The 16,199-nt window shown below is 46.4% G+C and overlaps 1 protein-coding gene across 8 annotated transcripts in view; it reads right to left on the bottom strand.

The window, feature by feature from the left end:
• Positions 1–12,894, bottom strand: part of Ilf3 (interleukin enhancer binding factor 3) — a 41,287-nt gene extending 28,393 nt beyond the window's left edge. For 6 of the 8 annotated variants that reach the window (XM_045144542.1, XM_045144545.1, XM_045144547.1 and 3 more), the window contains exon 1: positions 12,711–12,894. The gene's annotated coding sequence lies outside the window, so the exon portion shown is untranslated. The remainder of the gene's footprint in view (positions 1–12,710) is intronic. The other 2 variants (XM_045144549.1, XM_045144550.1) reach the window with 1 other exon arrangement.
• Positions 12,895–16,199: the final 3,305 nt, after the last annotated feature.

The raw sequence follows: 16,199 nt of genomic DNA, 5'->3' as shown, positions 1-16,199 counted from the left end.
CACCCTGAGACTACATAGTGAATTCCAGTTCAGCCTGGACTAGCACAATGGTGGTTAAGAAGCGAGAGAGGAGTGCTCAGCACTGAAACATCTCTATCACACATTCCAAGGTTCAGGGTCCATTGTGGAAGAGGTGGTGGGAAGAAGAACCAAAGGAAAGATAGGACTGCTCACAATGCATTCTTCCAGACACAAAATGGCCTGGGTATCCATGACCGCACAGTGCCTGACACTACCTACACAAGACCATAATAATAGGAAGAAAAGATGATGACATCAAAATAGAAGAAAGACCGAGTGGGGTAGGGAATCTGATGAAGTGGAGTTGCAAAAGAAAAAGTAGGGAGGGGAGGGAATTATCTTGATTTATTGTCTATAATTATGGAAGTTGTCAACAAAAAAAAAATATTTATTTTTTTATTTTTATTTTTTGGTTTTTTAGTCAATTCCAGGTCCATGCCTTTAATTCCAGCACTCAGGAGGCAGAGGGAGGAGGATTGCCATGAGGCATCTGGACTAGTGAATTCCAGATCAGCCTAAGCTAGTTCAAAAGAAAAAAAAAAAAAAAAAAAAAAAAAGCCAAGCCAGGAAGCCAGGAGCGATGGTGTGCACACCTTTGATCCCAGCACTTGGGAGTATAGAGGTAGGAGGATTGCCATGAGTTTGAGGCCACATTAAGACTACATAGTGAATTTCAGGTCAGCCTGGACTAAAGTGAAACCCTACCTTGAAAATTCAAAGAGGAAAAGATGATATCAAAATAAAAGAGAGATGGGCTGGAGAGATGGCTTAGCGGTTAAGGTGCTTGCCTGCAAAGCCAAAGGACCTTGGTTGGATCCCCCAGTACCCACATAAGCCAGATGCACAACGTGGCACATGCATCTAGAGTTCATTTGCAGCTGGAAGTCCTGGGGTGCACGCGCATCCGTGTGCACTCTCTCGCCCTCCCCCCAACCTCCCTCTCTCAAATAAATAAAAATTTTTAAAAATAAAAATAAATAAGTAGCTGGGCATGGTGGCACACATCTTTAATCGCAGTACTCAGGAGGCAGAGGTGGGAGGATCACCGTGAGGCTACCCTGAGACTACACAGAGAATTCCAGGTCAGCCTGAGCTAAAGTGAGACCCTACCTCATAAAACCAAAATAAATGAATAAATAAATGTGAAAGGGAGGGGATATGATAGAGGGTGAATTTTTCAGGGGGAAAGTGGGATGAGGACAGAATTACCATAATTTATTGTCTATAATTACGGAAGTGGTCAATAAAAACGTTTTAATAAAATGGAAACATAAAATATAAAAATTTATATGAGAAGCTGGGTGTGGTGGTGTGCACACTTCCAATCCAAGCACTTGGGAGCTGAGGGAGGATCACCATGAGATCAAGGCCACCCTGAGACTGCATAGTGAATTCCAGGTCAGCCTGGGCCAAAGTGAGACTCTACCACAAAAAGAAAAAAAAAAAGGGGGGGGGTGGCTGGAGAGATGGCTTAGCGGTTAGGGCGTTTGCCTGCAAAGCCAAAAGATCCCGATTCAACTCTCCAGGACCCACATCAGCCAGATGCACAGGGGGCACATGCATCTGGAGTTCGTTTGCAGTGGCTGGAGGCCCTAGTGTTCCCATTCTCTCTCTCTCAAATAAATAAGTAAATAAAATATATTTTAAAAATATACATGAGGGCTGGAGAGATGGCTTAGCGGTTAAGTGCTTGCCTGTGAAGCCTAAGGACCCCGGTTCAAGGCTCAATTCCCCAGGACCCACGTTAGCCAGATGCACAAGGGGGCTCATGCATCTGGAGTTCGTTTGCAGTGGCTGGAAGCCCTGGCGTGCCCATTCTTTCTCTCGCTGCCTCTTTCTCTCTCTGTCTGTTGCTCTCAAATAAATAAATAAATAAAATAAACAAAAAAATTTTAAAAAAATACATGAGGCTGGCTGTGGTGGCGCACACTTTTAAATCCAGCACTTGGGAGGCAGATATAGGTGGATCATCACGAGCTCAAGGCCACCAAGATTACAAAGTGAATTGCAAACCAGCCTGGGCTCAAGTGAGACACTACCTCAAAAAAAAAAAAAAAAAAAAAAAAAAAAAAGCCTTGCACGGTGGCACACACCTTTAATCCCAGCACTCAGGAGGCAGAGGTAGGAGGATCCCTCTGAGTTCAAATCCACCCTGAGACTGCATAGTTAATTCCAGGTCTGCCTGGACTACAGTGAAACCCTACTTGAAAAAAAAAATTTACATGAATCAGGCAGTTAAAGGCACTTGCCTGCAGAGCCTAACAACCAGAGTTCAATTCCCCAGTTCATACATGAAGCCAGATGCACAGTGGCACATGCATCTGAAAGCAGTTTTCAGTTGCTGGAGCCCCTGGTGTACCCAATCTCTCAGTCTGTCTCTCCTTGCAAATAAATCAATGACGATACATTTTTTAAAAATATTTACACAGCTGGAGCCGGGCATGGTGGTGCACGCCTTTAATCCCAGCACTCGGGAGGCAGAGGTAGGAGGATCAACATGAGTTTGAGGCCACCCTGAGACTAGTGAATTCCAGGTCAGCCTGGACCAGAGTGAGACCCTATCTCAAAAAAACAAAAAATAAAATATTTACACAGCTGGGCATAGTGGTGCATGCCTTTAATCCAAGCAATCAGGAGGCAGAGGTAGGAGAATCACTATGAGTTCGAGGCCACCCTGAGACTACAAGGGGAATTACAGATCAGCCTGGGCTAAAGCAAGAACCTACCTTGAAAGAAACAAACAACAAAAAATTAACATGAATCACAAGCTAGCTGCAGCTTTCTTAAGCAAGGCAGCCCCAGGCTGGAAGGATAAATGGTGTATCCTTGCCACTTTGATTATCAGATTCCAATCACTAAGGACACATGGAGATTCTTAGCAAAGCAACCCAGCCACATGATACCAACTAAAATCTAATTATACATGCCGTAGATTTAAAACTTCAATACAAATCGCAACCACATTCCTGCAGAGATGTTCAAGTTAGGAATAAAGACTTTAAGAAAGATGGGTGCCAGGTGAGGTGGCATATGCCTTTAATCCCAGCACTGGGAGGCAGAGGTAGGAGGATCACTTTAAGTTTGAGGCCACCTTGAGACTACGTAGTGAATTCCAGTCAGCCTGGGAGACCTTGCCTGGAAAAATAAATAAATAACCTTTAAGATATATATTCTTTTTAATTAATTAATTTATTTATTTGAGAGAAAGAGGCACAGCATGAGAGAATGGGCACACCAGGGCCTCCAGCCACTGCAAGGGAACTCCAGATGCATGCACCCCTTGTGGGTCCTGGGGAATCAAACCAAAACTCTTTGGCTTTGCAGGCAAACACCCCAGGTATATATTAAAAATTATAAATTAAATAAATTAAAAATTAAAAAAAAATTTTAGAAGCCAAGCGTGGTGGTGCACGCCTTTAATCCCAGCACTCAAGAGGCAGAGGTAGGCTGATCACCATGAGTTTGAGGCCACCCTGAAACTACATATCAAATTCCAGGTCAGCCTGAGCTAGAGAGACACCCTACCTCAAAAAAAAAAAAAAAAAAAAAAAAAAAAGAAAAGTTAGGGCTGGAGAGACGGCTTAGCAGTTAAGGCGTTTGCCTGCAAAGCCAAAGGATCCCGGTTCAATTCCCCAACCCACGTAAGCCAAATAAATGCACAAGGGGCGCATGCATCTGAAGTTTGTTTGCAATGGCTGGAGGCTCTGGCGTGCCCATCCTCTCCCTCTCTGCCATGCTCTCAAATAAATAAATCAAATATAATAAAATTTTTTAAAGAATATATACCTTAAAGCTTTTTTGTTTGTTTTTTTCTAAGTAAGGTCTCCCAGGCAGACTGGAATTCACTAAGCAGTCTCAGGGTGGCCTCAAACTTATGGTGATTCTTCTAGCTCTGCCTCCCCAGTGCTGGGATTGATTTCTTAAAGTCTTGATTCCTAACTTGAACATGTCTGCAGAAGCATGGTTACAGGGTCTCAGTCTAGTTGAAACTGATAATGCAATACATTCTGTAGCCCCAGGCTGGCCTCGAACTCGAGATTCTCCTACTTCAGTGTTCCAAGAACTGGGGAAAAAAGGCATCACACCTGCAAGAAATAGGGCTGGAGAGATGGCTAAAGTGCTTGCCTGCTAATCCTAAGGATCCAAGTTTGATACACACAAAGTGACACATGCATCTGGAATTCATTTGCAGTGGCTGGAGGCTCTGGCATGCCCATTCTCTCTCCAATAAATAAACAAATAAATATATTTTAAAAAAGAGACACTGTCAATATAGAGGACTGTCCCCATGAAATTCATTTGTTTCTTCTATGTTTTGGTATCAGAGCATCTTTTCTGGGTGGGGAGATAGCTAAAGGCACTTGCTTGCAAAACCTTATGGGCTGGACTTGATGTCCCAGCATTCACGAAGAACCAGATAAACAAAGTAGTGCATGCATCTGAGTTCCTTCTGGCTTGGTCATTCTTTTTCTCTCTCTGCAAATAAATAAAATATTTTAAAAATAATGGAGCCCAGTGTGGAACCACACGCCATCAATCCTAGCACTCAGGATGTAAATGTAGGAGGATCACTGTGAGTTCAAGACAAGCCTGGAGCTACAGAGTGAGTTCCAGGTTGGTCTGGGCTAGAATGAGAACAGACCTTGAAAAGGTCCAGAAAAAAACAAAATCCTTTCTGAGCTGTTTGGTGACATACTTGTAACCCCAACATTTAGGCAGCTAAGACAGAGAAGTACAAATTTCAGGCCAGCCTGGGTGGCATACCAAAACCTTGTATCAAAACAAAACAAAAAGCTACCCCTCCCCCACATGACTGCTGCTCTCAGAACTCATAACCCACAACTCCATGGTAAATACCAGTAATCCCTCTGAGGAGGGCTCTCAGTAGAATGAGGGCAGAGAAGAGAGAAATGATGGTACCAACACGTGTCCATACAATCTCTCTACTTGGAAAAAAAAAAATCAGGGACTGGAGAGACAGGCTGGGTTCAATTCCCCAGTAACCAGGTAAGCCAGATGCACAAGGTGGTGTGCATCTGGAGTTTGTTTAAAGAGAGAGAGAGAGAAAGTAATTTAGTTTATAGCAAGGTATGGTGGTAAAGGTCTTTAATCCCAGCACTCGGGAGGCAGAGGTAGGTGGATCGTTGAGTTCCAGGCCAGCCTGAGTGAATTCAAGGTCAGCCGGGGCTAGAGCAAGAGCTTACCTTAAAAACACACACACAAACACAAAAAGCACTGGAGGGGAATGGCTTAGGGGTTAAGGCGTTTGTCTGGAAAGCCACAGGACCCAGGTTCAATTCCCCAGGACCCACGTTAGCCAGTAAGGGGGCGCACATGTCTAGAGTTTGTTCACAGTGGCTGGAGGCCCTGGCCCACCCATTCTCCCCCCCAACTTTCTCTGTCAAACAAATAAATAAATAACAACAACAGGAAAGAAAAAAAAGCTGGGTGTGGTGGCACATGCCTTTAATCCCAGCATTTGGGAGGCAAGAGGTAGGAGTATCACCTTGAGTTGGTCGCCACCCTAAAACTACATAGTAAATTCCAGGTCAACCTAGGCTATGGTGAGACCCTACCTTGGAAAAAAAAAAAAAAGCCAGATGTAAATAATATGATATAAGCACCTGGTGTTCTTTGCAGCACCAAGAGACGTGTGTGTGTGTGTGTGTGTGTGTGTGTGTGTGTGTGTATGAGAGAGAGACAGAGGGAGAGACAGAAAGAGAGAGAATGAATGATACTATAAAAAAAAAAAGGGAAGGCTGGAGAGATGGCTGCAAAGCCAAAGGATCCTGGTTGGATTCTCCAGGATCCACATAAACCAGATGCAAAAGGGGATGCATGCATCTGGAGTTCGTTTGCAGTGGCTGAAGGCCCTGACGCGCCCTTTCTCTCTCTCTCTCAAATAAAATTAAAAATAACTGCCAGGCATTGTGGCGCACGCCTTTAACCCCAGCACTCAGGAGGAAGAGGTAGGAGAATCAATCACTTGAGTGAATTCCTGGTCAGCCTGGGCTAAGAGGAGAACCTACTTCAAAAAACAAAACAAAACAAAAAATACAATGCATCAAAATGTTCAACTATTTAGAAAAACCTTTAAATGTGTCTGTAAAAGAACACAGTATCACAGAAAATGTTTAACACAAATGTACATGGAAATTATCAAACCTTCCCGCAGTGAGAGAAGCTAACTTATAGTCAACCTTTCCACACCTGGCTGAAACAGAGGCAATTCTGCAAGGTATGCCCAGGAGGAGGCATTGGTTTGTTTGGTTTTTTTTTAAACTTATTTCGCAACTTAACTATGTTCACTACTCAACATGCTTCTTTCCCTCTCTGAGGATGTTTATTAACATACTGATATACACTGCTGCAATAGTAAGTTTACTTCTTTTTGGCAGTGCTGGGGATAGCCCTATCACCAACAAACAGTAGTTCCTCCTGCTGTTGTTGAGGAAGACAGGTCTTGCTATGTTGCCAGGCTGGGCTCAATCCTCAGGCCTCAGCCTCCCAAGTGTCTGGCCAAGTACAGGTGCCTGACATGCACTGGGTGAAACTTTGAAGTAACTACAGCTTCACATGCAGTTGCCTGTGCAGGAGCCATACAAGGACATGCTGCACTCTGTCCTGCAATGGAGCAAGCCTATAAAACTATTGCACACTACCCAACCACAATTCTGACCTCCATACAAAACACTATCTGGAGCTGGGCATGGTGGCGCACAACTTTAATCCCAGTACTCGAGAGGCAGAAGTAGCAGAATCACACTGAGTTCAAGGCCACCCTGAGACTACAGAGTGAATTCCAGGTCAGCCTGAGCTAGAGTGAGTCCCTACCTGGGAGGGAGGGACACTATCTGGGGCACAATGATTCACTCCCTCCAGTTTCTCCATACCAGCTCCTTAACTCTAACCACAGAACACCACTCATCCAATCACCAATGTTTGTATATTGTCATTTCAAGAAGGTCAGAGGTGGGCTGGAAGGATTGCTTAGTGGTTAAGGCACTTGCCGGCAAAGCCAAAGGTCTACGGTTTAATTCCACAGCACCCATGTAAGCCAGGTGAACAAGGTGGCACATGTGTCTGCAGTTGGTTTGCAGTGGCTGGAGGTCCTAACACACCCATTTTTTTTCTCTCTCTAATAATTAAAAACGTCGGGCATGGTGGTGCACACCTTTAATCCCAGCACTCGGGAGACAGAGGTAAGAGGATCACTGTGAGTTTAAAGCCACCCTGGGAGTACATAGTGAATTTCAGGATTCCAGTCAACCTGAAGTAGAGTGAGACCCAACATCGAAAAGCCAATGGGGAAAAAAAAAAAAAAAGATGTCAGAGGGCACAGTTTAGTGGCAGAATGCATGAGATGTCCCAGGTTCAATCCCTACAACCATGAGACAGTCATAAAAACAAGACTGTAGAGTATGCAACTTTACAAGCACCACTGGCTTGTTTCACCTGGCAAAGCTATCTGCCTCATGGTTCATCCATCATAAACTGAGCATCGTGCCTCATGCCTCTAATCCCAGCAGTAGGGAGGCTGAGGCAGGAATAATGTGTTTAAGACCAGCCTAGTCTACATAGTGAGTTCCAAGACAAAATGTATAGAAAGACTGTCTAAAAAACAAACACTCAAGTTTCAGCTGTACTTTATTCTTCTCTGTTGCAAAGCAGTATTTCATGAGAATGTATGTGCTAGTTTATTTAACCATCTGCAGGATTAAAACACATGAGTTACTTCATTAATTTTTGGGGAGGGTTTTGGCTTTTCAAGGTAGGATCTTACTCTAGCCCAGGCTGACCTGGAATTCACTATGTAGTCTCAAGCTTTCCTCAAATTCACAGCAATCCTCTTATCAAGTGCTGGGATCAAAAGCCTGGCTTAGGGCTGGAGACATGGCTTAGCTTAGGTTAAGGGACTTGCCTGTGAAGCCAAAGGACCTCAGTTCAATTCCCCAGGACTCACTTAAGCCAGACGCACAAGGTGACACAGGCATCTGGAGTTCACCTGCAGTGGCTGGAAGCCCTGGTGCGCCCATTCTCTCTCTCCCTCCTTCTCTGAAATAAGTAAATAATATTTTTTGAAAATCTTGGCTTAGATTTTTTTAAATATTTTATTTATTTGAGAGAGAGAAAATGGGCATGCCAGGGCCTTTAGCCACTGCAAACAAACATGTGCCATCTTGTGCATATGTGGCTTACATGGGTACTGGGTAATTAAACCTAGGTCCTTAGGTTTCTCAGGCAAGCACCTTAACCACTAAGCCATCTCTCCAGTTCACCACAGAATTAACCTGCAAAATAAATAAATTAATTAATTAATTAAAAACCCTCTCCCCCTCCAAGAGACTGACAGGCCTCTTGGTCCCCACAGTGAATAAGTAAGCACCAATATGTCCAAAGACTCTCAGCAGAATTGGGGTGGGGAAGTGGGGGGTCTAAGAGTACAGCTTTTTTTTTTTTTTTTTTTGAGGTAGGGTCTCACTGTTGCTCTGGCTGACCTGAAACTCACTATTAAGTATCAGATTGGCCTCAAACTCACAGCAATCCTCCTACCTTTACCTCCTGAGTGTTGGGATTAAAGGCGTGAGCAACCCACCCGGCTTAAGTACAACCTTTTTGGGGGGGGGGCCTGGGGAAATGGCTTAGCTGTTAAGGCGTTTGCCTATGAAGCCTAAGGATCCCAGTTCAATTCCCCAGGACCCACGTAAGCGAGATGCACAAGGAGACACACGCATCTGGAGTTCATTTGCAGTGGCTGGAAGCTCTGGCGTGCCCATTCTCTCTTTCTCTTCCGCTCTCTCATATAAATAATAAAAATTTTAAAAAATCGGGTTGGAGTGATGGCTTAAGAGGTTAAGGCACTTGCTTGCAAAGCCAAAGGACCCAGGTTCCATTCTCCAAAACCCAGATAAACCAGACGCATAAAGGGGTGCATCCATCTGGAGTTCGTTTGAGTGGCTACAGGCCCCGGCATGCCCATTCTCTCTCTTCCTGCCTATTTTTTTTTCTCTCTCTCAAAGAAAAAAAAAAAAAAAAGCTGGGCATGGTGGCGCACATCTTTAATCCCAGCACTCAGAGGCTGAGGTAGGTGGATTAATGTGAGTTCGAAGCCACCCTGAAACTACAGAATGAGTTCCAGGTCAGCCTGGGCTGGAAAGAGACCCTATCTCAAAACAAAACAAAACAAAACAGCTGGGAGTGGTGGCACATGCCTTTAATCCCAGCATTTGGGAGGCAGAGAGAGGAGGATTGCAATGAGTTCAAGGCCACCCTGAGACTGCTTAGTTAATTCCAGGTCAGCCTGGGTTAGAGTGAGACCCTACCTCGAAAAACACAAGAGCTAGAAATTGATGGCAGGTGCTTGTAATCCCATCACTCAGGAGGCTAAGGCAGAGTTCCTGGCCTAGTATGAGGCCTCATGTTGGGGTAAGGGGGTGGGACAAGAGTGAAGAATGGAACTGCCCCCAGCACAAACAGAACTTTCAAAGCTTTATGTTGCTGTTGTTTTGAGGTATATATTTATTTGAGAGAAAGAGATAAAATGGGCACGTCGGGGCCTCTAGCCAATGAAAATGAACTCCAAACATATGTGCCACCATGTGCATCTGGCTTACTTGGGTCCTGAGGAATTGAACTCAGGTCTTTTGGTTTTGCAGACAAGTGCCTTAACCACTAAGCCCTCGAGGTAAAGTCTTCCTCTAAGCCAGACTGACCTGGAACTCACTCTAGTCCCAGGCTGGCCTTGAACTCAAGAGCATTCCTCCTACCTCTGCCTCCCCAGTGCTGGGACTAAAGGTGTGTGTGCCATCGAGCCCAGCTTCAATCAAAGTTTATTTATTTATTTATTTCCAAGCAGAGAGGGAAGAATATGCTGGGTGTGTTGATGAATGGCTTTAGAATCACAGAGGTAGGAAGATCAGAGTTTGAAGTCACCCTGACACTACACAGTGAATTCCAGGTCAGCCTGGGCTAGTGTGAGACCCTACCTAGAAAAAACAAGAGAATAAGAATGGCACACCAGGACCTCCAGATGAATGCAAACTTTGTGCATCTGGCTTTACTTGACACTAGGGAATCAAACTTGGCTTTGCAAGCAAACCTTTTCAAATAACACTTGTAACTGCTACGCCTCACCAAAATCTAGAAATAGCGAATATGCTGCCAACTGCCTATCCATAGGAAGAAGGGTCAACTTATAGAAAGCACAAGTGTGGACTCAATACTACTTGGATGCCATTTCTAAGGAGCTGGAAAAAAGAAAGCTAGGTGTGTGGCAATGGACACCTATAATCTCAGTACTCTGTACCATAGAGGCTGCAAAGGATTGGGAGTTCCAGGCCAGCATGAATTGAGACCTTATCTCAAAAAGGCGAAAAAAAAAAAAAAAATCCGCCTGTGAGCACGAAGATCTGAGCACCTATTCTTGTCTATGATATCTTTGACAGAATTTGTGCAAAATAGGGAACTGCCTTAGATTACTTGAAGAAATAGGAGTCTATGAGCTGAGGAGATGGCTTAGTAGTTAAGGCACTTGCCTGTGAAGCCTAAGGATCCAGGTTCAATCCTCCCAGTATCCACATAAGCCAAATGCACAAGGCAGCACATACATCTGGAGTTCATTTGCAGTGGCCAGATGCCCTGGTGTGCCCATTCTATCTGCCTCTTTCTCAAAATTAAAAAAAGAGAGGGGGCTGGGGAGATGATAAGCCAGACACGGTGACACAAGCGCACAATATCGCACATGCACACAAGGGGGGGTACACATCTGGAGTTCTACTGCAGTGGCTGGAGGTCCTGGGGCGCCAATACACTCCCTCCCTTCTCTTACTTTCTCATTTAAAAAAAAAAAAAGCCAGAGCCGGGCGTGGTGGCCCACACCTTTAATCCCAGCACTTGGGAAGCAGAGGTAGGAGGATCGCCATGAGTTCAAGGATACCCTGAGACGACATAGTTAATTCCACGTCAGCCTGGATCAGAGTGAGACCCTACCTCGGAAAAAAAAAAAAAAGCCAGTCTGTTGTACTTGGCTCAAAAAAGAAATAGGAGTCTAGAAAAGTCTGTAACTAGCAGGAGCCCTAGGAATTTTTACCTAGAGGTAGCTATCATTAGGAAAAAATAAAAACTGAAACAAGTAGGCAAGTCACAGCTCCAGAAGACAGGGGGATCGATAAATCAGGGTCTAGTGCTGGCAAAGCTGAGCTTGGCAGAAATCAACAGCTTCCAATCTCAACTACAGCATCCCCAAGCCAACATAAGTGCCTCAATAGATTCCATTCAGAAATCCCAAACACCAGGAGCTACCCCACATGGCCAAGCAACAGCTCAGAAGCACAGACCTCAGCTCTGCTGGACAGGGACAAGTGCACCTGTCAATGTGCTGGGGCCTTTTTCCTTCCGAGTTACTAATGAGGTTCTGATTGGCGTACTTCATTCAGTGTGAGCGGCTGCACTAAGCTACTCCAGGTCACACTCAGAGCATCACACACACAGCATAGTGGCAACACTGTGAGCTTCTCAACCACAAAAACCTGAGAAAAAGTATTTGAAGTCCGAAATCTGAACCCTAACCCCGGATGGCACCTCTCCTCCTGAACAATGTCACATCACACATTTTAAAAAACTACATTTAGAGTATGTGAGAAAGACATTAGTTGGGATAAGCTTATCACAGAAACTGTTTCCTTTCTCATTCCTCACGTTCCCTAAGCAAAGATTTGCTAGCAAATATTGTGCACATATAGAGAATACTTAACAGGAAAAAAGCACACAAAACATTCATTTTACATCCCCCCAATAATTCATTCAAGGCGGTGGATTGAACTCAACTACCCAAAGAAATAAAGAAAAAAAGACTACACACTACAATCTCGCAGAAGACAAGAGCCTCCAAATATTGCACTCCATCAGTCTGGGGGATGTAAATCTTAAGCGACCTGGCAAAACACTTGTCATCAATGAAAACCACGTGGTCTAAAGAAACGAGCAAGCAGCAGCACTCCCAAGTACGCAACTTCATCAGGGGAAGTCTTCAGAGAACTTTGGGTCTCCGATGAAACAACCCACTGCAAAACCTCTGGGGAAGGAGGTTCCAGGGAAAGAGGATCCGTTTCTCCATACCCCAGTGGATGACAAAGGAGACAATGTTTCTCCCGTGAGAACCCAAGGAAAGATCTAGATAAAAAGAGAAAGAGGAGCAACGCGGGGGTCAGTCCCAGGTGCGACTGCAGGGATGCTCTGGACCAGAGGGGGGTGTGTGCCGCAAGCACGTGCGCGCGTCCGCCGGCCACAGCAAACAGACAAAAGCCCAGCCCCAGGGAGCCCAGGGGCCTGGGTGCGCGGTGCGTGCGCGGTGCGCGCGCAGCCCCCGCGTGCGGCACCGCGAAGAGTGAGGGGGCTACGCGGGGGAGCGGGGACATGGATGCGCGCGCACCGGGCCCTCGCCGCCGCCATTTTGTTTCTCGGGCACAATGGGGGAGAGTAACGGCCAAGCGCGGGAGAGAGGCCGGAGATGGAGGAAGGAGCGAGGCGCCGGAGGACGCAGGGAATCAAGTGAAAGAAAAGGTCGCGGAGGCGTCCACAGCCTTGTCAGCGCGGACTCTTCATCCCAACCCGCACTGACAAGGGGAACGGGCCGGGGGGAGGGGCCGAGGTGGGAGCGGGCCCGCGGCCGTGGCTACATTGACGCTTACCTTGTCGGCGTCCCCTCTCCCCGGCCTCCGCCGCCGCCGCTGCCGCGGCCCTCCTGCTAAAGCCCACCGGGGTCTAACCCCCTCCAAAAAACAGCCACGCGGACCCCGTGCCGGGCTGCTCAGTCCAACTGCAATGGCGAGAAGAGGAGGAGGAGCCGGTCCGGGAGCGAGCGGGCCGGCGGCGCGCGCCGGGGAGGTGAGGGCTCACGTGACCTGCGCCGGCCCCGCCCCTCGGCGGCGCGCCGCCGCTCGTCGGAGGCCCAGTCCTCTGGGTGGGCGGGGCGGTGGGCGGGGCGGGACAGTGACGTGGGCAGGCCGTGCGCTGCGTCTCGTCACGTGATACCTGGACCGCGGGCCCCGCAGTTCCAAGGCTTTGCTTTGACACGTGGGTAGCAATTCTCCAATGCCTCTGTAGACACGTGACAAGGACCTTTTTCCCCTTCCTCTTCCCCGATTCGTAGGTCTCACCCTGGGCGTCTTTTTTCTTTCAATGGGAGTGTCTGTTGTTGCTCTCTGGCCTTGGTGCGCTTGCGTGGGCGCCATCTTACGTCCGTCTGAGCAAGTGTGATGGCGGGAAGGATGCTCGCCGGTACTGGGGGGTCTACTGAGCGTTCTGGGATCTTGGGTTGGCTGGAGATCGACTTTCACTGGATGCAGGGGTAGGGGCTGTGGCTCTTCGCTCGTCTTCCGGGAGATGTAAGCTGCAAACGAGCTGGGCAGTGGCAAGAAGTTCTCGGAATGGCCGGCGAGCTCCTCCCTGCTGTATCTCCAGCTAGGACGGGCGCTGAGATTTGATTGCGGAAACATCCCGGGAGCGACAGTGGACCTGAATCTGCAAAAGCGAGAGACGATGGGTCGAGATCTTCCGGGGCTGCCTAACCCTTTCACATTTGACTCCCTAATAAGAAAAGCCCTCACTAGCGATGTCTTAGCGGTTAAAGCGCTTCCCTGCAAAGCCAAAGGACCTGGGCTACGTTCCACAGGACCCACAAAAGCCAGATGCACAAGGCGGCGCATACGTATGAAGTTCATTTGCAGTAGCTAAAGGCCCTGATGAGATCATTTTCTATCTGTACCCCCCAAATATATATATGTATATCTACCTACATACAGATACAGATATATATTTTTGTTTTGTTTTTTGTTTGTTTTCTGGGGTAGAGTCTCACTCTAGCCCAGGCTGACCTGGTCTCAGGGTGGCCTCAAATTCATGACGATCCTCCTACCTCTGCCTCCCTAGTGGGATTAAAGGCATGCGCCACCACACCCGGCCTAAATAAAATATTTTTTTAAAAAGGGAAAAGAGGGCTGGATGGATGGCTTAGCAGTTAAGGCGCTTGCCTGCAAAGCCAAAGGACCTAGGTTTGATTCCCCAGGACCCACGTAAGCCAGATGCACAAGGTGGCACATCCGTCTGGAGTTCCTTTGCAGTGGCTGGAGGCTCTGACGTGCCCATTTTCTATCTCAAATAAAATAATAAATTTTGAAAAGAAAAGAAAAGCCCACAGCCTTGGGCTGGGTCCTAGGAAAGGTTCTGTAGAAGAAGAGAAAGCTAGCATTTTTCAAAGGCAGTTCCAGTTAGAAATTTAGGTTCAAGGAGAACCAGGAGGTGTTAGCTCACATGCCATCTGGCCCTGGCACAGGAATGAAACGTCAAAATTGTGATAGTCAGGTATGGTGGCACATGCCTTTAATGCCAGCACGTGGGAGGCCACCCTGAGACTACATAGTGAATTCCAGGTCAGTCTGAGTTAGAGTGAGACCCTACCTTGAAAAAACAACAACCAAAAAAAAAAAAACAAAGTGATAGAGCAGGCTGCAGAGATGGCTTAGCGGTTAAGGCACTTGCCTGCGAAGGCTAAGGACTCTAGTTCAACTCTCCAGGTCCCATGTAAGCCAGATTCACAAAGTGTTGCAGGTGTGCAAGGGGGCACAGATATCTGGAGTTCAATTGTTGTGGCTGAGATTCTGCCATGCCAATTCTCTTTTATTTTTTACAATCAAAAAAAAGGCCAGTCTGTTGGACTTGCCTAAAAAAAAAAAAAAAAATGTAATAGAGAGCTGAAGACATGCTTTAGCGGTTAAGGCACTTGCCTATGAAGCCTAAGGACCCAGGTTCACTTCCCCATTACCCACATAAACCAGGTGCACAAGGTGGTACATGAGTCGAGTTCATTTGCAGTAGCTGGAGGTGCTGGCATGTCCGTTCTATCTGTCTGTCTCGTGCTCTCTTTTTCTGTCTCTCAAAATATTTTTGAAAAAAATGGAGGGCTGGAGAGATGGCTTACCAGTTAAGATGCTTGCTTGCAAAGCCTAAGAACTCATGTACAAATCACCATGTACCATGTCATCAGACAAAGTAATGCAGGTGTGCAATGTTGCACATGGCACGCATCTGGAATACATTTGCAACAGCTGAAAGCCTAGGCACACCCATTATTTCTCAAATAATTTAGGGCTGGAGAGATGGAGCTTACCTGCAAAGCCTAAGGATCCAGGTTCAATTCTCCAGATCCCACATAAGCCAGATGCACAAGGTGGTGAATGCATCTGGAATTAGTTTGCAGTGGCTAGAGGTCCTGGCACACCCATTCTGTCTGTGCTTCAAATAAATAAAAATGAATAATTTAAAGAAAATGTGGACTGGTTCACAGGAAGCCCTGCTGCCCACCATCTAAATAAAATGGCTCTGAAATCCACTCACCAAATTTACCATCCAATCAGGTCTTTCCCTTACATACCCAAAGCTGATGCTCTAAAGGCTGTGGCCTTCTAGCCCATGTGTGTGTGTGTGTGTGTGTTTCTTGGTCTGGGGAAATGTCTGCTTGCCTTTGCTTTATATTTTGGAGTAACTTCTCACTTTAATTACATGTGTAGTCTGGAGAGATGGCTTAGTAGTTAAGGTGCTTGCCTGCAAAGCTAATGAACCCAGTTTCGATTCCCCAGGACCCATGTAAGCCAGATGCACAAGGTGGCACATGTGTCTGAACTTCATGTGCAGCAGCTGGAGGCCCTGTCTTGCCCATTCTCTCTCTCCCTCCTTCTTTGTCAAATAAAAATAAAATGATTCGAATGAGCCAACAGGTGCAATAGTGGCACGTCCATCATGGTGGAAACCAAATGCCCTCCAATTGGACTGGAGGCCCCCTCCATGGGAGGGAATACATCCCTGATACTGAAAACTTAAAACAGGGTAGTCATGAGCCCTAAGGGGTAACATCTGCTGATGTCTGGATAAATGCATATACTATGCTTATCAAACTGTCCAGTAAGCACTTCTCTTAATATTCATACCCTTATATTAATGCTATTCTCATTTTGGGTAGAGAATCTTCTCTTTTCAGATGGCAGTGAGACAACTCAGAAGGTATCATAGTGCTGGAAAGAAGTGACTAGAGTACTGAGTAATACCTTGATCACACCTTCCCAGGCTGAGTCTAATGCAGAAGAGGTGGCAGAAAGAATGTAAGAGCCAAAGGAAGGGTAGGA

This window comes from Jaculus jaculus, chromosome 2 (genome assembly GCF_020740685.1).
Source record: "Jaculus jaculus isolate mJacJac1 chromosome 2, mJacJac1.mat.Y.cur, whole genome shotgun sequence".
NCBI classification, from domain to species: Eukaryota; Metazoa; Chordata; class Mammalia; order Rodentia; family Dipodidae; genus Jaculus; species Jaculus jaculus.
This window is presented reverse-complemented; position numbering and strand designations above follow the sequence as displayed.